Source organism: Sinohyriopsis cumingii, chromosome 5, assembly GCF_028554795.1.
Source record: "Sinohyriopsis cumingii isolate HCF-2022 chromosome 5, ASM2855479v2, whole genome shotgun sequence".
NCBI classification, from domain to species: Eukaryota; Metazoa; Mollusca; class Bivalvia; order Unionida; family Unionidae; genus Sinohyriopsis; species Sinohyriopsis cumingii.
In genome coordinates, this window is record NC_142965.1 from 141,194,323 (window position 1) to 141,216,582 (window position 22,260).

A 22,260-nucleotide genomic window follows, 5' to 3' on the forward strand; every position below is an offset into this window, starting at 1 on the left:
AACCTAGTATAGGTAATTGTACTTGTATAATTTGAGAGCTTAGAGTTATAAAACCTCAACATGGCTTAAAATAGAAGCATCCCTAGGCCAGAGTAAAGGGATGAGGTGAGTGCTCCAGCCCGCACACTGGCGGTGGCACACCCATAGTGGGTAGCAATCCGAAGCCTCCCCATCCTCCCCCCAGTATTGTCATGTTCTGTCTGGTCGATATTGAAAATATTATGTCTTCATTTATTAAGGATTTATGAGATATTTGAGATTATTTTCCAAAGAGGTGAAAGATGAAGTACTTTTAAATTTGAAAACTTAGAATTACAAAACTCAGCAAACGCCTAGCAAGAAAGTAACCCTAGGCCTGAGTTGGGGGATAAGGTGACGGCTCCAGCCTGCTTGTGGTGCATACCCCTAATGGGTAGCATACCAGAACTCCCCTTCCCATACCCCCTTCTATCCCTCGGTCTGACATTTTAAGCAAGCATTGAGAGACTGGGACATCTTTATAGTTGGGAAATAATTAACAATTTTTTATTACCATGAGGATAGAGATGAAAAAGGGGTCTCAGCCCGTGTTTGATGGAATGCACCCCTACATGGGCGGTAAACCGAAGCCCCCCTCTCCATCTCCCCCCCCCCCAGTATAGTATGAGTCATATAATTATTTTATTATTCTTATTACCTGACCACAAGATAGCATAGTTGTGGTAATGTAATCTATTATTTTTACAATTACCTTATTTTCATATTTTACATCTAAATATAAATTATTGTTCCTGTGATATTTGTATTTCTTATATATTTCCATGATTAGCATTAACCGATTATTTTTAGTTTTGTCACATTGGGTTATTGCTTGTAGTTTGCTAAAGTTTGCTATTTTGCGTAGCGTACATTTATGATTCAGGTGTTGTTCTAATCATGCAACATCTAACGGCTTTTTCGCCTGTAAGCCAGGCATTGTGTATTTGAAAATTAGACTTTGTATTTTTAGTGGCCTTATTTTTGCCCAATTTAACCAAGTTTGTGTCCAGTTTACCCATCATTTATCCTGTTCTATTCTACATTTTAATTTTTTAACTTATGTCTTCTCTTATCCAGTTGTAAGCGTCCTTTGTGTCTAACTTCCATAATTCTGTTTTATCCCTATACTTTAGTAATACTTCCTTTATATATCTAAATTGTCTTGGAACTTCTAGTTTTTTTGTAAGGTTATTATTTCTATATATTTCCAGTCTATTTCTCATAGTAAATTCAAACCAGTAAATATATAATTCCTCCCAAGCTGTTTTGGGTTCAGGTTGTACTCTTTTAAATCTATTAATTATATTTGAGACCTTTAGTAGTAGAGGGCTGGGGATCCCCAGTCCCCCTCTACTTATTGTCCTATACATGTATAAGGTTTCTTTGATAATGTAGTGTGTTTTATGATTCCGTATGTAATCTATTATGTCTTTATCAAGTTTATTCAGATTTTTATTTTCCATGTCAATTGATCTAACAGTATAATTTATATTTGAGTAAAGGTAAGTTCTGCTACTTGTGCACGCTCCATGATGCATAGTGGCACTAAAGCCCAGATAGTTGCATTACCTTTAATCTTTTTGATTGAGTCTTAATAATTCTCTAATTCATTATTTCTACCAAAGAAAACTCCTAGAGCTTTCAATTTATCTCTCATGAGGTGTGGAGGCAGCCCAGGGTGGTTTCCATGCCAGTTGCTTATTTTTAGTATTTCGGTTTTGTCGTGATTTATTTTAGAACCAGATGCTTTACTGAAATTTTCTTATTCTTCCTGTAAATAAATATAAGATTTAGTATCTCTTTTGAAGTTAGTGCAATCATCAGCATGTTGGAGCATTTTAAATTTCTCTTTGAGATTTAGAATTTGAATACCGTGTATTTGTGAGTTGTTTCGAATTGTATGGCTTAGAATTTCAATTGCTATCACGTATAATAGCATTGTTAGTTGGCATCCTTGTCTCACTGATCTTTGTATGTCAAAATCTTTCATGCATTTTCAATTTACCTGTACACATGAAGTTATTCCAGTATATAGGGTTTCGGTCCACTTACGAAAATTTCTTCCGAAACCAAATGTTTCAAGTACTTTCTGTATATAGTTATGTTCTAATTGGTCGAAAGCTTTTTCTTGATCGGAAAGTACCATGGCACATTTTGATCCTGTTTCATTTATTTAGTCAATTATTGTTTTTATATTTAAAATGTTACTTTGTATATCCCTCCCTTTTCCCCCGCAAGTTTGATTAACATTAATTATTTTTCCTACCTGTTGGGTAATTTTCTACTTAACATTTTGTAGTCTTTGTTGAGAAGTGAAATGGGTCTCCAGTTTTTAAAATCCTCTTTACCACCCTTCCCCTTATAAAAAATTTTTGTGATTCCCTCCTGCATTGATTTTGACATCTTTTTCCTTTTGCTTAAGAATAAGTAGTGGTATTTACATGCCATAAAATATGCTATGGCTGTATTCAGTCATTCCGACCTTTTTGAGGTCAATACTTGGCAGACCAGATCAGATTAGTGAGGCTACCAATAGGGAAATGCGGCTATCTATGGGTATTATGAATATCATACCATATAATTAAAGGAAATGCCAGGTGGGTACTAGTGTAAATTTCTCAGTGATATTTTTTAACTTAATGGTGGAATCAGCAGCAATTTAAAGTACATCTAGCATGAGCAAAGATCGAAAATAATTGCCGCCTAAGTACAGGAAGAGTACATGCACTTTAAACAAAATCTTGTTTGTTGGGAATGGAGAGGTCGTTATACCTCCAAAGAAAATTATACAGCATGCAAAATAGTCATTCTTGGGACTTAACCTAATGGAGACTATATGGATATAGCTATTGTGAATATTTAAACCCTGAAGGAGTATGGTATTTATTTTCATAGTTTACATTTACTGTTTCATTTATGAATGTTTTCTCTCTTTGACAAAAACTTCAGCAACACAGGAACAATAAGGTATTAAAAAACAAAGAGCTGAACTCTTTCTCTCTCTCTCTCTCTCTCTCTCTCTCTCTCATATCAGACCATATTTTATTTTGATCACCAGGTGCAAGAAGAAAAATGCGATGGAATACATATGCATCCTTCTCTCTCCACCTCGAAAAAAATAAAGTTAAAGGCATTTTAATGTTAACGATGTAATTTCCTGATTGCTGGTAATCTGAAATAGCATACAGTGATACTTTTAATATTTATGAAACTGGAAGTTATTATAATTTAATTCCACACAGTGAGTTTCATCCTATCTATAACTTAATAAATGTTCGGGTCAGTGTCATTATATGTAACTAAAAGTACATAATACATTTAAAATACTTTGTGTGAAACAAATGAGGTACTTTTATTTACATTTACTGATGCTGACTGTAAAGGCTACTGAGTTACAGATAGGATCAAATTCACGATGCTGTGTGGAACAAAGTGAAAAACACAATCCGAGGTATTGATCTTGCCTCGTCTTATACTCAGCATTGACTTATATATGGATGATGGATGGAAAATTTGCTGATTCGACTTTTACTCTGCATCGACTTATAATCCAGCAAATATGGGTATGATATTTCCTCCAAGACTTAAATGTGGAGTATTGCTCTATTATTATGCTGTATAAAGTGTGGCTTTATTAATTACTGTGACAGGAGATTAAAATGGCATCAGATGCACATTGAGGAAGAAAGTGAGACAGTATAGGTGCTAATTATGTACAAAGTGTGACTAATTTATTAATTAGTCTGACATGAGAGTAAGAAATAAAGCATCAGTCACACATTAAGGAAATGAACTAATGTGGGTGTTAATTATCCACAAGTCACTTCATTAATTAGTCTGACAAAGGATTAAGAACTAGGGCATTGTTTAATTAATTAGTCTGACAAAGGATTATGAACTAGGGCATCTGTAACAAGTTGAGGAACATGAATACCTTTAAGTAATCTTTATTAATTAAGAGGCTGAGTCTACCTTGATTTTTGACCTTGACCTTTTCATTTTGATCATAATGAAATCTGACAGGAATTGATCATTTTATATATACAAGCCATGTAAAGGAAAGGGTAGCAGTTATATTATCCACTATGGCAGGGGTGGGGCAGATAGAAATATAGCATTGGGACTTTATTCTGATGCCATGGGGTTCGAAATTTAACATTATGGGCCACTAAATTGTTTATGAAAGATGGAGACCACTGTGAGAGTTTATGGAACTTTAAAATTGCAGGCTACTGTGGAGATCTATGAAAATTTAACTAGTTTTGGCTTGTTGCCAACTGTAGCACATCTATTTCTCACTCAGCCATATGTACCACATCTTGCTCAAACAGTCAGAGCTCACCTCGTATCTACCAATCTAAACACATTTTGGCATGCCTCAGTTAATACGAAAAATGCAATTTCTTTTATCAACTACAACACTGCAAGGCTGATCAGTACGAATAATTCAGTCCATTATCATACCCTGGCTGAGATGAATACTAACACTGTGTTAGGGTGGACCTGTTGTCTCTTCTTAGTGTAATAGTGAAAGATCTAATGCCACCTCCACTGCCATTAAATGGACATCTTCAGTCCCACCAGATTTATTGTTTTGACTGTTAGCACGTTTGTTCATTGCAGTTACTTAAAGATGAATAATGTTTTCTGCAGTGTAATTTATTTCTTAATGATCCTTTGTCATAGCTTGCACTTGAAGTAAGAAATTGGGTTTTGGGGCTGAAGGTCAAGTATCAAGGTCAAAGAGAAAATAAAAGGTTTCAGTAAGTTTAGTTGTAGACCAATTAAGGCTGTATTACACTTGAGTTAGGAATTAGCATTTTCATGAGAGGGTCTACATTTCAAAAGTCAAGTATCAAGGTCAAAGAGAAAATAAAAGGTTTCAGTAAGTTTAGTTGTAGACCAATTAAGGCTGTATTACACTTGGGTCAGGAATTAACATTTTCATGAGAGGGTCTACATTTCAAAAGTCAAGTATCAAGGTCAAAGAGAAAATAAAAGGTTTCAGTAAGTTTAGTTCTAGACCAATTAAGGCTGTATTACACTTGGGTCAGGAATTAACATTTTCATGAGAGGGTCTACATTTCAAAAGTCAAGTATCAAGGTCAAAGAGAAAATAAAAGGTTTCAGTAAGTTTAGTTCTAGACCAATTAAGGCTGTATTACACTTGGGTCAGGAATTAACATTTTCATGAGAGGGTCTACATTTCAAAAGTCAAGGTCACTGTGATACAGACAAGCAAGAAGGTTAATTTAAAATATCTTTATTTATGCACCACAGAATGGTATGCAACTTTAAGGATGACATGCTAATATGTGAAGAACATAGGTACATATCTTTGAATAGACAGATTTTAAGTCAAGGTTGCAGTGTGTCCAAAATAAAGAAAGATAACTTGATAACATACACACATAACTATTAATCACAGGGCAAGTGTCTATTGTACCATTCACATTACTCCTATTTGCTTTTCATTTGCGATCATATACATTTGTGTTTATTTATTTTTTCTTGGGGAAATTAATGCGGTAGTTGATTGATTGATTCACATCAGTTTGGTAACAAGACAGATCTGGAACAACATCTGATAAATTCTTCGTTTTTACTTGTTCCCAAATGATCTTCATTTTTTATTTTAAAAAACTCAATATCTGCCATATAACTTAAAAATGACCTGATATCCATTTAAAGACAAAAAAATTAATCTACTTTGCACCTTAACATTTTTTATGTGATGTCTTTAAAAACAAAACAAATCAGCATGTACTGTGCAACTTGAAAACGACATAATGTCCATTTAAAGTCAAAACAATCCAACATTTGCTGTATTACAATTCTGTTTCTTAAAATAAGTAATAGAAAAGAGTGAGAAGCAACAAGCTTTGTAAAAATCAACAAATAATTTATTTCATTGGAATACAAAGTGAAAATTTAAAAAAGGAACTTATAGTATTGGGACTTAAAGCCCCAATAATTCTAGAATTACAGACACAAGTCCTAAAAATTAAAGTTTAGAATAACTTTTAGTGGAAATCCAAATTAGATCCAATGCTGAAAGTGCTGATGTGCCTGTTGTGGCCTTTATAATGATGACATGCCAAAGGTCTTTTGTTGGACAATGATAATGCAATCCAAGAATTAAGTTCTTATTTGAAATTTCAGTGTAAATTGAAGTCTCTATTTCAAATTTTTTTTTCAAGAGCACTTTGTATTTCCAGAGAAGAATCACTTGAATTAAATAATTTAAATAAATAAATTCCTGCCCAAATGAATTTCTGGACACAACAATAACACAGCTGATTCTGCTAAGATATTACAGCATGAATAATAATTTTTCCAGTAACAAGATTACTTACTCTTCTACTTGCTATCAGGTCACAATTAACATTTTCTAAAAATACCTAGTAGAAAATGAGAAGGTTCATAATATTCACAAGGTAAATCTGAGTTTTAATTAGAAGTCTATTACTAAAATTATAATCTAAAATGTGTACTATACAACCAGTAGACAAGGCAATTCTTAGGGAATTTCCAATGTTCAAAACTCGGATTGAGATAAACATGTTTACTACAAAACAAAAATCAATAATTTAGGTCAGGTAGAAAAAGAACTTGATTTTTGGCAAGGTCAAGTCCAACAAACAATGTCACATTATCAACAGCATATAATGAAATAAAAAAAACTAACTACTAACTACCAAACAATGCAAATTAAATATACGTAGCTGTACAACTTAAAAATCGCATAATGTCAATTTAAAGACAAAAAATTACACATCTACTATGCAACTTAAAAATAACACTATGTCCATGTAAAGGAAAAAAAACCCCAATTCAACATTTACTGTGCAACCTGAAAAAGACAATATCCATGCATAGACAAAACAAATCAACATTTACTGTACAACTTAAAAAAAGACAATGTCCATGCCAAGACAAAACGATCCAACATTTACTGTACAACTTAATAATCACATGATCATTACATTACTGGGTGAATGATTTGATGTCAGTTGTTGCCTCAATGGGTCATAGCACTTTGAGATATTGAAAGTAAGGGGATATGATGGTGATTTATATACATCTATATGCACTTTAAGTTAGCAGCCGCTAGACCATTGCTGTGAGACAAAATTATTAAAGAAAACGAAAAAATATGATACCTTGGGAAATTATTAGCACTTTACAATCGGCCATAAATTGACCTTGTATGTCAGGATTCTTAGGTGAGCAGAATAATTGTTCATAGTACAATAATTCACTTACCACCAAAATAGACTTCTCAGTTTAGCTGATACAAGAAGTCTGGTGATTTGGTGACAGGAAACCTTTGTTATTTCTTTCTTTTTGATGACCACTACACGTGGACATATATTTAACAAATCTACATCAACCGATATATGAATATCGTCATTCATAGGCTTATACTTCAATGCAGAATGAACGTTTCTGGGAGGAATAGATACATCCCAAATGACGTCTTCAGCAGCCATATTGGTGGTATGCTGACAGATTTAACGTTGAGTTTATATGGTGCTTAGGAAATTGAAATAAATTCACTGAATCTCAAGATACTGTCACAAAACATACATCAATAAAAAGAACGTAAATCAGGCTTTTTGTTAGTATCTATATTTGTAATTTATAAGCTGAGTTTGCTTCAGTGTGCCTTTTTCAAAATGGTCAGATTTAGTGGTTGCATATTGGGAAAAACTGCCAGGTTGCCCATCACCCAGGTAAAATGGAGTTCGTACCTGGGTACAACTGTTCCTGTCATGATGTTTGATGATGGGTGTCAATAAACTGAATACTTATCTATGTTATGAATCGTTCATAAAAACAAGCTAGCTAAAAATAATTTGTGAAGAGGCTGTTAAAATCCTGTTTTGTTGTAAAGGAAAATAGGAAATAACCATCGTACATGATTTAAGTCGCAAGCGTCCATTTCAAACAGAACGTCTTGATGTCAGTCTTTAGAAACTGAGTAATAATTATGGTTTAGTGTGCAATCAGTTCACATTCTGCCCTACACTTGGAACATATCTTTAAAGCACCTAGCAGCAGGGAAGTTGTACAGACCATCGTGTACAGACCAAATAAACCTTCCTACGCGAACTTTCTCCGTAGAAGCCTCAGAAAGCAGAAATAACGCCTTCTACGGAAGCTAATTTTCATGCATTTCAGACCGGATGCATCAGGTGGTCGCGCCGGTGTGTTGGTAAATATAGCGTCCAGGACAGGAAAAATAAATTACCGGGGATAGTAATTTTTGTGTTAATTTTTCTGTTGCAACGTGGGGCTGCTTTGGCCAATTTTACGTCACATTAAAATAATATACTTGAAAATAATATGAGTCGGAAAACCAGCACAGTTGGAGAGCCTCATTCTGCCAGATTAGCGCGAGAGCAATTAGCGTCACTAAAGAAACTTATTCCAGCAAAACAATTATTTAAGAAAAATGTTCGTGATTACGAAGATACGCAATACGGAATTACCGAGATATCGTCGAAATGGCTAAAGCCAGTCACCGAAACAGTCGAGCAAGTCGCATATGGTGACAAAAAAGGTGATAAGGAACTCAGGAAGCGTAGAATTGTTCCCATGGTGAAAGATATTGAGGAACACACTCGATTGGTGCCAGATAGACTGGATCAAATTCACCAAGGACAAGAACAAGCACGAGCACGGCAAACACAAGAACGAGTACGAGCACAAACAAAAAATCTACAAGAAAAATTGAGAAAAGCACAAATACAAGCACACGTACAAGCACAAACACAAAGGCTAGAAGAACAATTGAAACAAGCACAAAAACAAGCACAATTGCCTCAAGAACAACCACAGCAAGAAGAAGAAGAAGAAGAAGAAGATGAGAAAAGCGATAGAGAACCTTGGGAAATAATAAAAGATAAGTTTACTGATGATGGTTGGAATGCGATGGAAAAACAATTTAAATTATCTGGTGAAAATATTGATGAACTTGGTGCATTTGCTGAAGATTCTTTTAGCGTTAGGGCGAAATTTTTAACGAAGGATGGATTAAAAAAAATTAAATCGCGAGATCTTTGGTACAGGAATATATACCGAGCTAGAGCTAATTTATCCAGGATAGCTGGGGGTGACCAGATTTTTTATCGATTTTACAAATCTGCACAGGATAGATTTGTGTATAATATGAGTCAACCTCGGGAGGGGAAAAGAAAACCTAAATCTTCGGTGACACCACAATCTTTGAAAACAGAGAAAATACCACAAATAAAATCCATCGATGAACCTTCTGCATCCCTTTCCGCAGAACCGAAAGCCAGAATTACAGGAAAAGTTCCTCACACACATTTCGAAGAAAGTTCCATCGATTATTTCAACAAAGACGAGGATAATTTAATCAACATTGCCAGATTTGGCTTCGATGAAAGAGGCAAATATTTGAAATCTGGGCGTGCTGATAAATTTACTAAAGAAAATTGGGCTCCCGTGGTATATTTTGCTTCAAAGAAACAATCCATTAATCTTGATGACCCGGGTTACCAAAATTTTATGGGAAAAATAAAACAAAAAGAAGAAGAAGAAAAAGAAGAAGAAGGGGAAGATATATTGTCAGGGTGGGGAAGTAGTCCAGAACCAAAGACAGGAGAAGGATATACCGTTTGCCCTGACAGCGTTGTCAACGACGTATCTCGCCTCGAAATATTAATCGGAGGAAAACGAGCCGGAAATAACTCTCGTGAAATAATCAACGAGGCCTCAGATATTTGCCAGCGATTATTCCGCGGTGGTGTCATCGACTCTTACATTTACAAGGAACTCATTGACGAACTCATCGATTAAAACAACACAATTGAAATAACATGATTGTTCACAAACATCAACGCAGACCTAGACAGGTCCGCATAGTTAACTCTCGATTGCCTGTATACAAATATATTCACGGTAATGGATTCGGTGATATCGTTAAAAGCCTCGTTACGCGAGTAATTCCTAAAATCGGACCCGCAGCTAAGCAATTCGCGTCAAAAGCAATAGGAAAGATTGGCGAGACTGTCGTTTCTGGTATTGGTAATTTGGCCACTAAAGGCTTCGATTTTGTCAAGAGTAAAATATCAAATTTAATGCGTAAAAAGCAGCCTGTCAAATTACCTAGTACCAGCGAAATGCTCCCCGAAATCAGCAAAGCCATAAACGACGCAGCAAATAAAAAAATAAATGACCTAGCACAGGAAGTTGCTAACACAAATCTCGCAAAGGAAGTAGCAAGGGAAGTCGCGAACACAAGTTTCGTATCGGGTAGCGGTCTTCGTTTTAGATGATATTCTTAATAATAAATGTTCGCACAAGTGTCAAACGAAGTGTTCGACATGGACGAGCCTGTAGGTAGAGACACATCTGTGCGTGATTTTCAGTATTTCTCGTACGACGCAGTGAATCCGAATGCGATCGCTCGCTTGGAAATTCAAGTTCACGATACAACGAGACATTTTCTTCCATCTGAGGCGTATATCGAAGTTGTTGGTAAAATTGTAAGGACGAACGATACCAACTATGATGCAGATTTTAATGTTGGATTCGTCAACAACGGTATCATGGCTTTATTCAAGAGCGCCACTTACATGATCGACGGAAGAGAAATCGAATCAATCACAGACAACGTTGATATAGCAACGACGATTATAGGCCTAGCTAGATACTCGGATGATTTTACCAGATCGGCCGGCCCTAGTATGATGTTTGCCAAGGATAACGCTGATGCCGCTGAATATTCCCCGTATGATATCGGTAGACCGAGAAATGCCGCTAACGCCGCTCCCGCCGATGTTCATTCAGTGGTAATCGGCCCCAATGCCGATTACAACCTCGGATTTGCCACGAGGAGAGCAATGTTAAGGGGGAATGAACGAAATTTCTCCTGTGCAATTCCGCTGTCTCACATTTTTGGATTTTGTAGACATTTCAGGAAAGTTATTTACGGAGCAAAACACACGATTCTTTTTATTCGAGACACCGAAGGCAATAACAGAGCCATCTGGCGAGAAATAACCGCGGATGATGTTAATATCGGTAAGGTGGAACTAACTAAATTTACTTTGTGGATGCCAGGGATAGTTCCATCGATACTTGAGGAAGAAAAATTATTATCATTCATGAATCAAGGCGGTAAGTCCGTTATGTCCTGGCTGACAACCATGACCGACTCCTTCGACGTTAATATTAACGGAATATTTACCTGGCGAATTGCGTCACAGCAAGGCGTTTCGGCACCTAGACATATCTTTGTTGCTCTTCAAAACGCAAATAGATATGTTCAAACTCACAGTCACATGACATTCGATAATTTCGAGGCAACAAACGTGTCACTGAGAATAAACGGCCAACAAGAACCATCCGAGGAAATATCGATTGATTTTGCCAACTATTCGACGGCCCGCGCGTATCATCGTTTGCTAAGTTTTATGGGTCGCGATCAAAATATCGATACAGGATTGCAAATATCACAGCTGGATTTTAATAAACTTTATCCTATCTACTACTTTTCATTGGAACATCTCGATTTGGTAAAACAATCCGTTGTCGATATTCATTTCAAAGCCAGAATTAACACAGCTGGACCAGCAAGAGCAATCGTGGTGATTCTCAGCGATAGAACAATGATCTTGGAAGGCATCAGTGGCAGAATGAGAGTCATCGACGCTCCTGTCGAGAAAATGTAACAAAATCGAAGATTTTTAAGATTTCTAAATTTAGATTAAACATTATTAATATGCCATACGAACACGTCAGCGTAACTCTGACCCCGGGTCAGATGAAAAAGCTCCAATCAGCGATATCAAAGCGATGCGGTTTGAAATTAACCTTGAAAAACGATCAAATTCACGGTGGACCTAACAAACTATCGCTAACTAGGGGTCAACGTGAACGATTTGCCAAAGCTAAATCAGCAAATTCCGGCGTTCATGTGAATCTTAGTATAGGTGCCATCAGAGACATGGTCAAAACGGGCGGAATTTTCCCTTTCCTAGCTGCTATTCCTGGATTATTATCCGGGGCTCTTCCGGCAATTGCAAAAGCGATAGGATTAGGTGCGGCCGGAGCTGTAGGCGACAAACTAGTACACAAAGTAATGGGAGGGCGATATGGTAAAAAAAGGGAAGCGGCCTCTATCTAAGACGACCCCCATACGGATCCGGCCTAAGATTAGCACGGCCTATTCAAATTTAGATTTATTCAGCGAAGCAAAAAATAAAAAAATAAAATTTTTCAGAGGCGTATTTATGCGGGATCAACTACCAGAAAAACCAAACCCCACCGAGACGGGAATAATAAATCTCGATTCAAATACTGGCCCTGGCACACATTGGGTCGCCTACGCGATTAATCCTCGCGAAGTTGTTTATTTTGACTCATACGGACTAGCTCCACCAAAAGAATTTATCGATTACGTGTCAAAGTTAAATATTCCGATTTGGTATTCGACACTTCCAACGCAGACGTTAATGGATCCACCGATATGCGGTCCTGAATCAATTAATGTCCTTGATGCAATTTCAAAATCATCCGGTCCGTATCATAGAATCGTATTTGAATATGCCATAGATAAATATCATGGTTGATATTTACGGTAGATTTATCTACAGGAAGAAGGAAGCAGAAGTGACTGACGTCGATCTATCAAAATTCGCAACCAGGGATGATATTAATAATCTTCTATCGCTGTCAGAAGTAGATCCTGGCGAAGTTGCTATTTTTCAGAGCCGCGAAGGGAGATTACAAACAAGCAACGTCAAAATAACTGATATAATCAAGCGAGACGAATATAACGATCGTATCAATCAATTTACTAGCCTGTCAGATTCGGTATCAAAATCCATCGCTGATATCGCCGATATTATAGCGAAGTTACCCCTGAAGGCTAATATCGCGGATGTGAAAAAAAAGGACAACGAGCTATCAGCAACGTTGCTTCTGAAGGCCGATAAAACATTATACGACGATCTTCAGGACAGATTGACAAAGAGACTTAGCAGGCTAAATAACGATCTTAAAAAACTTGACGATGCCTTAGCTAAATTTAGCAAAAAATTTGAGGAAGATATAAAAACATCCAGCGATACTTCCTCCGCCGCAAACGAACTAGCAAAGAAAAAAGCCGATCAAGCATCGCATGACGATCTTAGCGATAAAGTAAGAAAAATCAACGAGGATATCACTGAAATTCTCGCCGATATTACCAAAATAAATACCGCGATGGGTCAGAAAATCGATAAAACATCAATCGACGATCTCAGCGAGAAAACAAAAAAAATCAACGATGAAATTACTTAAATTCTCGCTGATATTAACGTGGTACGTGAACTGGCGCGTCAAAAGGTCGATAAAACATTACACGACGATCTTAGCGAGAAAATAAAAAAAATTAACGATGAAATTAACGTGGTACGTGAATTAGCGCGTCAAAAATTCGATACATCAGTGTACGGCGGAGAAATTCGAGATTTAAACACGAAACTTCTCGACGCAACTACAAAAATTAGCGATATTAACACAAAAATATCGTCAATGAATCTTGGAAGATTAGCGCGTATTAATATACCAGCGGAGGTAGAAACAGAAAATCTTCCCTGCAATGTGCCATTTGTGGTAAAAATACAAGATATTGAGTGGACACCTGAGAATAACACATTTAGCTTTACCTCGCCAATTACTGGCGTATATCGAGTATATATCACCGGAGCGACAAAATTCAATGTAATAATAGACGATGGTTATGATTTTCGTGAATATGGTCCTGGGTTTTTTGTTATGACCATATTTAAAAATACAACAAAAACCTTTATGCTAGAACCACAAGTTAGAACCATGATGATGGCCGATTGTCAAGCAATTTTCGAATATTTATCCGGAATATATCCAATTGGTTAGATAAACTAACTAATAAATGACCGCATCGGATTACCGTTACAATCAGGCGCGTTCATGGCAGGATTCGCTAAAAAAACTTCTCGACGAATATCAAACAAAAATAAAAAAATATCAACGCAGATTAATTGCCATCGATGTTGCTGTGTACGCGGTAAGCGCAATTATCGCCGGCGCAGGTATAATCTTATCCGCGGTAACAACAATCGCGCCGATCGCAGCAACGATAATAATCTCATCGACAACAACAATCGCTGGTGTTCTCAATATTATCGCAAAAAAAATATCATCATGCACGAATGAAAAATTGTCTCTATACACGAGTAAATTATCCCAGGTCAACGAGGCGTATTCGAAATTATCGTCGTTGCTTTCTGAGAGTCTCAACGACGGCGTTATATCCGATCTAGAATTTTCTGTGATGGTAAATATCTACTCTGAGACTGAACAAATGAATATCAATAATGTCGGAACTAACTCAAATCGTGACAAACACGACACCGCCGATAACAACGTTGATATCGGCAAGCTCAACCAGGCCAGAATTTAGTATCGATTTTCCAATACCAATTAGCGTCAAGGAAATTGCGCTGTCACAGTTACACGTCTATAACAGCTGGCCCAATGTTAGGTCGAAATCATTTGGTAGATTATCATCGAATAATTCGCTTGTTTTTGCCAATAAAAACCGCCCCGATGGAACTCCCGATTGGATCGTCGTTGGCATACCAACAGGCAGTTACGAAATTGAGCAACTAGATAAGGAACTTACCAGTAGGATATCGAATATAACCGGCGATGCTACTCCAGGAATAAAAATATCCTCGCACGATCCAACGTTGTCGTCGATAATCGAAGTAAAATCGCCATATATCGTCGATATTTACCAGTCATCGATTAGGACAGTTCTAGGTTGGCCCGAAATCGCACCTCTGGCAAAACCAGAAAAACCAGATTTTATTATTCCAGGTTGGCACGAAGAAGCTCCTCCAGAACTACCGGAGCCAAAAAAATCAGATTTTACCACCGACGAAGGATGGTACGGAGATATCAAACACAAGCCTCTGATCCACAGCGCCATCAACCTCATGAATAACCACAAATTTAACCTGGTAACGTTCGCTTTTACTTTTAGGGACGAAAGAATTCTCTCGTGGTTGCCTCTTCCTAAAATTCCCCCCGGTGTGAAAATCTTCGACGCTACCAACATTAACAGGTCAATATTCCCCATAGACGGTATCTTGGTAAGAAAAACCCTCGACGAATTTATTCAAGAACATAAATTACAATTAAATTTATTGCGGGAATCCTTTCATGAATGCATCTTAAATAAATCAGGCTCATGTAGCGAAATTATCGGACGCGTGAAGATTTTAAATCAACTCGCGAATGATGTTGAATATTATCATGGTATGTTCATTCGGGCGATAATCGACGATATATCAATTGCGGATTATGTTCTTCCTATTAGCAAATTCGAGTTGATCAGAAATTCAGGAGAAAAACAAAAATTCATGAGAGTATTTGGATTAACCGAGGAAACGCTACCAAATTTCAAATTTCCCGATTATGATGATGAAATGAGAAAATCCGTCACTGATACCATCGATGATTTATTTCCGAAATTACATGCCGCGTGGACTAAAAAAATACAATCAGAATCGATTCTCAAACACAATAATGATCCTGCCGGGCAAGGGCGGCATATCTCGCCAGGTATCGTTAACATAACGGAAGTTATCGCGATTTATCTTCACGCGGATGTCGTTGAAAACAGCTACAACGTGGATTCGTCTGTGTCAGAGCAGGCACAGCAGGGATTTATCTTATATTCGTTTTCACCTAGCGCATCTCCGGGTTTTTTGATAATAAAAGAGCCAGTAAATCCGTTTTATCTGCGATGTCACAATCGATTATTATCGAAGATAAATTTCAAACTGACGGATCAGAATGGAAATTTACTTGATATACGCGGGGAAACACTGAGTATCAACTTGCTGGTGAGATCGTGAAATAATCTAAGATTCTAAAGATTCTTGATCTTTCCACCAAAGAAAAAATGCCCAAAATAAAATAAAACCCGAGGAAATTTTCAAAATTAATACATTTTTTTAGTTTTGATGGGGTAAATACCCGTCAAATCGAGTAATTTATGTAATTTCGTGAATCTGCTGGGGTAAATACCCGTTAAATTGAGTAATTTATATAATTTAGCAAATCCGCTGGGATAATGGTAGTCAGAAATAAGAAAATTGTACAATTTCAGTAAATAAATTATTTCGGTAAATAATAAAAAAAAATTAATAAAAATCAGAGAAATTAAGAAATTTGTGTAATTTTATGTTTTTGATGGGGTAAATACCCGTCAAATCGAGTAATTTATATAATTTCGTGAATCTGCTGGGGTAAATACCCGTTAAATTGAGTAATTTATATAATTTAGCAAATCCGCTGGGGTAAATGGTAGTCAGAAATAAGAAAATTGTACAATTTCAGTAAAATATTAAAAAAAAATAATAAAATCAGAAATTTTTGTTTTTTTTTTGTGGTAAGAATCAAGAATCTTCAGAATCTTCAAAATCTTCGATTCCAATTTTGATAATATCTGAAATCTTCAGAATCTTCAGAATCTTTAGAATCTTTAGAATCTTCGAATCCAATTCCAATTCTAGAATCAGAAATCGAGGATTCCTTGACTCTAGAATCAGAAATCGAGGATTCCTTGATTCTGCTTTCATCGACCAGTTTTTTCAACTGCCTGACACGCGAGCTTGTAATTTTTCTTGACTCATACTCGTCGCACAAACTCGATCTAACTTTTTCTACCAGAGTCGATAATTTAACAAAATTCTCGATTTGATCATCGTTGACAGTCGCAAGCGATTGATACATCGCAATTTGGATTTTCTTTATGAATTTATATTCTGACGGTAGCGTGTATCTGTATTCGAGCTTTCCCTGAACAATTGTCTCAAATTCGGACCGGATTTTACCTGTGTCCAAATCTGAGGATAAATTTATATTTTTCTTTTTTAAATCTTCGATGGCCTCGATGATGTTGTTTACGTTTTCCTCGTTCATTATATAATTTTTATAATATTCAATTAATTTCCAAAAATCTTCGACTTCACTTTCTGAGTCTGAAATTATTTGAATATAAGAAAATTTGATCCAAGCGCCGAATTCATATGAAAATGCTGCGTTTTGAATTTTTTCTGCTACAAGTCGCACGGAATTCGGATGAATACCGAAATGTTTTGCGGCGGCATTCATCGATGTAAATACAAGTTCCTTGTTTTTTCTTGATTTATCGATTTGACCGCCTTGGCTGATCGTCCACCGCCGTTACCAAATTTGGAATTTTCACTCGGAGTTACCACTCGAAGATTAAATAATATATTATTAGCTTTATTTCCGTCGATATGATCGATAACAAGACCGATTTCTATTGGTCCGTGAAAACACTCAAATACAAACCTATGACTGAGATAATTCGTCCATCTTCTTTTACTCACATTGACGGTAAATCTGAGATAGCCAAATTTATTAAAACTACCAACATTTTTCCTCGTTCTGATATGTCTGACAACACCATCCGATGATGCCTCGTATCCCGCGATCGTAGGATGAGATTTAAACTCGCATGTAATCGCTGATTTTGGATTCATATATGATAATCTATTTGTCTAAATCGTTATTTGCTTTGAATCGATTAATATAATCTTCTTCGCATGTTATCACCGACGAGGATCTTTTTTCATAATATCGCCGCAATTCCCGATAATTCTTTCCTCCACAAGCCAAACACAATCGAGTCTTTCCTCGCGTGCCAACTTGACAAACTAAGCAACGTTGTGGTCCTTTACTGCCACGCCGAATCGCATGTATGTGAGCGCCGCAATAATCGCCTCTACAGGATTTGTCACAGAATTTTGTTGAGCCGATTAATATCCATTTGCAATGCATTATTATAATTTAAACATTTGTCTAAAATATAATCATGGATGCATTTGATCTTGATGAGGCAGAATATATTATACCTGAAGTTGATCGGGCCAAGAAAGAGTTCTTCGACGATGGAGCTCTTCACACTTGGTCGACCTGGAAAACGAACTCTGTCGATGCTACGATGAATCTGGAGCGAGCCAAGAAAATAATCGAGCACATAAAAACCGAACACTCCGAAGAGCGATTTATCTTCGGTATAAAATTTATCGCACAAATGCCTGACGATACCTGGATTATTCGTGATAAACGCGATCCAGTGCGTGGCGGTAAGAAAAATGTTATTCTCGATAAAAACTCTAAGCACGGATTGTTATTGGGGATCCATGGCCCCTATTACGCTAGGGCATATCCATCTAGTGCAGTCGTTTATGGAATTTATCGGCTAAATAATAATCCGGATGTGAAAAATCTACCTGCGATGAAAGAATCACCGATGATAAATTGCGTGGCCGAGCGTGTCATCGAACATATGAAAAACGCCCGACGTGGATCTGGTCTGACCCAGTTGAGGTTGAATAAAATTAACGCGTGGGCGAAGACCGCTGCTGATGGTGCATCTGTGGACGACGTAGCTGCGTTGAGTAAAAAACTTAAGTTTCCAATTACGGTGAAAACGCTATCGGGAGAAATATTATACTCGCCGCCGTATAGATCTCGAGGAGCGCCAATCGAGATTGTCGATCACAACTCACATGCGTGGTCGCAGTCGGTAATGATATTTCCGCGGGATCGTGTGGTTAAATTTTATCCTGTAGATGCCGCGGAGAATAATTCCGATGCCATGTTCAGATTTATCAAAAAATTAAGCGCATCTGATCCAATATCGATATGGTTATTCTCGAGCGAAGAAAGATACGATCAGTTTATTTTGCCATGCGGTGATATTTACCGGGGTGAGATATTACACGAGTCGATGAAAAATCTCGCGGTGAAATATTCATCGAATCCCGATCAGCTACTAACGAATTGCTTTACAGTTCCGTCTGTGGCCGCTCATGCCGCTAGAGAGAGAAACTCGTGGAAGCCTACGAGGAACGAATTTCTCGCTGATATTCAACTTAGTTGTATCGAATACGGCCATGGCGGATTGTGGAATACCAAGTACTATTTCGAAGATATGATCTCCGTTGACATGAGCGCGTGTTATCCTGGAAGTTTCCTCGGATATGGCAATTGTGCAGATTATTTTGCTAAATTCGGCCATCCCACCAGCGAGATGACAAGAGTAGCGATTAACGGACCGTTGCCTGATTTTGTCATGACAGGATTCGCTTGTGTTACTTCGTTCGAGTTTGCTGAAAATTTGCATAAAATTTGCTATATTTGGTTCGGAAGGCATTTCTCTCAGCGTCGCTGGGTCCCTACGGTGTTGTTGAGATATATGCTAGATTCATCGATGTTAGTGTCGTTGACGGTGAGTGAGGCGATTATATCTTACAGGAAACAGACCGAGGTGTGGCTACCGACAGACTGTGACAACGCGAAAGATATAGGAAGAAAAATAATCGGTAAATTTACTCAAGGTGGATCCGTTGATCATAAACACCGGCACGCTAGATTATTTATCAACGATGCCGAGATGGATTTTATAATCGCCGATACGGTATCACGAGGAATATTCTGCAACAGAGAGAATATTATCATCGATGGAGCAAAGTTAGGTACCGTGATTAGCTACCTTGACGGAGAATCGGCGCAATATACACATTTACGGTCGTCGATGCTCGCTTATGTAAGTATAAATTTACTCTCGATGATAAATAAATTTTCTGATATCGCGGTAAGAGTCGCGACGGATTCGTTTTATATCGATAAAAAATACCAATACAGGCTGGAAAACTTAATCACCGACGGTAGCTCCTGGGGAACTTGGAGGATAAAAAACGAGGATATTCTAGATTATTGCGAAGACGCCGATGTCGAAGATTGCGATAAATTTCATCGAGATAAATTTGAAGAATCTTCGGCTGCCGCATCTGCATTTGACCCAATTTCACGCAGTAAATTCGTTTACCTAAATGGACCTGGCGGTAGCGGTAAAACAACGCGAGCAATAAACTTATTTGCGAACTCCGATATGATCGTGTTGACTCCGACACATAGATTAGCGCGAGAAATAAAGCAGCGCGGAGTTAATTCTTGCACGTATCACAGTTATTTCAAGTACAGTGGTGGATCATGGGATTCGGCTCGTATGGGAAACAAATATATCAACAAGATTATAATCTTCGACGAGATTTGCACGGTGAATTTAGATATTTTAAAATCGATCTTGACTTGGCTGGAAGGGAAAAATACCGCTGTGATAATGTGCGGAGATCACGGCCAACCTGATCCGATTGATGGCGAATCTCCTCACGAATGGCTCAGAAACTTCGTTGATTGTTATGAGGAAATCGACGCTGATTATAGATCTACAGATATTTTACTGACCGAATTTAAGAAATTGATTCGATTACAACCGAATAAGATTCAGTGTGACGTAATAAGAAGAATAATCGACGAGACTCCGATGAGCGATTTTCTAAATTTATGGCGTCCCGATCATCTAATCGTTGCTAGTAGAAAAATTATTCGTGATATTATTCAGGAAATGTTATTCAAGATGCATTGCGAGAAATTTCCAACGCTGCAGGTACCGTTATGTTATAGGCCCACCAATACCAGGAAACAAAATATTAATATTATTTTGCCATGTGGAAAGGAAAAGATTTTGGTCTTGAATGATATTATCTTCGTTGATATTAATCTTGTTAATGACGCGATAAATGCAGAAAAATCACCGTGGAAATTAGGCTACGCAACAACGATACACTCGTCGCAAGGATTGACCGTTGATGGCCAAGTTTGGATCGTCGATGATAGAATTTCCTGGTCAAATTTGGTATATTTAGCCGTGTCGGGAGTAAGAAAATTATCCCAGCTAGGGAGAATTCGAGTAAATTACATTAATGACGCTGGCGGTAGTTGAGTATCTTCTGGTACTATTTGTAATTCTTCTTTGGTAAATCCGCGTTGTGGCGCTAACGAATCTAGGATATAAATAGCTGGTCTTCCTGACGATCTTGTTACGGCGGATATTTTGTGTGTTGTAGCGCTCCAGGTTGGGTCGGTTGCTCTTTTTCTTCCTCCTTCAGCCTCGCCTTCTTTATATAAATATCTGACCGTGACGCTACCTAGCACAGGCTGAATTGTGGAATCTCGCTTTAGGGGTATATTTGATTTTGTAATTGCAATTGCGGGTTTCATTGCTATCGTCGAGTTGTCTCGTTATTTAGCGCGTTAATCACATGAGGCAATCTTGATACCCAATCATGAGATCGATTATCCTGAATAAATTCACGCGCATATTGGTATCCGAATAATCGTTCTGCAAGCGTTTTGTTGAATCTTTCGACGATAGCTTGATTGTGATGAACACCTACAATACCGCGTCGGATTTTCACATTATTTTTTTTCATCAATGAAGTAACCGCGCCAAGAAATTCTCGACCTGGATCAACCTGGAGAAGATTCGGCCATGTTAACGGGGATCGTGAATAAATTTCGTTAAATGCCTTGGCAATTTCCGTTGCTGTTTTATTCGATAATGGCTCGGCTTCTTTATACCTGCTAGCGATATCAACGACTGTCAGGACATATTTGTACGTGACACCGTCAACGGTATCGTGAGGAAGAAACATAAGATCCGCTTGATGGACCTCATTAGGGATGCTGACAGTGAAACTCGCGTACGGTATTTTTTTAGGCGGAGGAAGATATATTTACCAAATTGCCTGTTTTGACAGCCACGATTCAGCGACGGATTGTTTTACTTTAGCGGCCTTGGCGAGTTTGGCGATCGCTGATTTTCCTCGCCAGAATCCTCGCGGAGAATAATATATTTGCTCCATATTATTTACCAGCACCGAATACTAATTTGCCTTTCATTGCGCCTTTTATCAACCAGGATGCCAATTTCTCTTTGAAACTTTTATTAGGAATCGCGTCTAATGCGTGAATTAGCTTGATATCAGCGAGATGCCTTTGTTGTAAATCTCCGCTGCGATACGCGAGGTCGTGATAGTAACAAGCGTTATCGATGGCGTTTACTGGATTTTCATCTTGTTTGGGTTGGTTATTATCGTCGAGTCTGATATCGAGCCTCGTTCCGGGTCCACAATAATTGTATCCTGGCAGATGCTTTTCTCCGGGATATTTTGCCCAGGGAGTTCCGGGTAGATTTGACAAGGAGGCGGCAATGTCTCCTCCTGTTCTAGTTTTTTTTTTACAAATCTGAACTTGCGCGTCTTACAAACTTCGCATTCTCCTGCAATTGCGTTC

At 37.6% G+C, this 22,260-nt stretch overlaps 1 protein-coding gene across 1 annotated transcript in view; it reads right to left on the bottom strand.

The window, feature by feature from the left end:
• Positions 1 to 5,265: 5,265 nt before the first annotated feature.
• Positions 5,266 to 22,260, bottom strand: part of LOC149800368 (uncharacterized) — a 28,752-nt gene continuing 11,757 nt past the window's right edge. Inside the window, exon 3 of the transcript XR_016421368.1 lies at positions 5,266 to 8,072. The gene's annotated coding sequence lies outside the window, so the exon portion shown is untranslated. The remainder of the gene's footprint in view (positions 8,073 to 22,260) is intronic.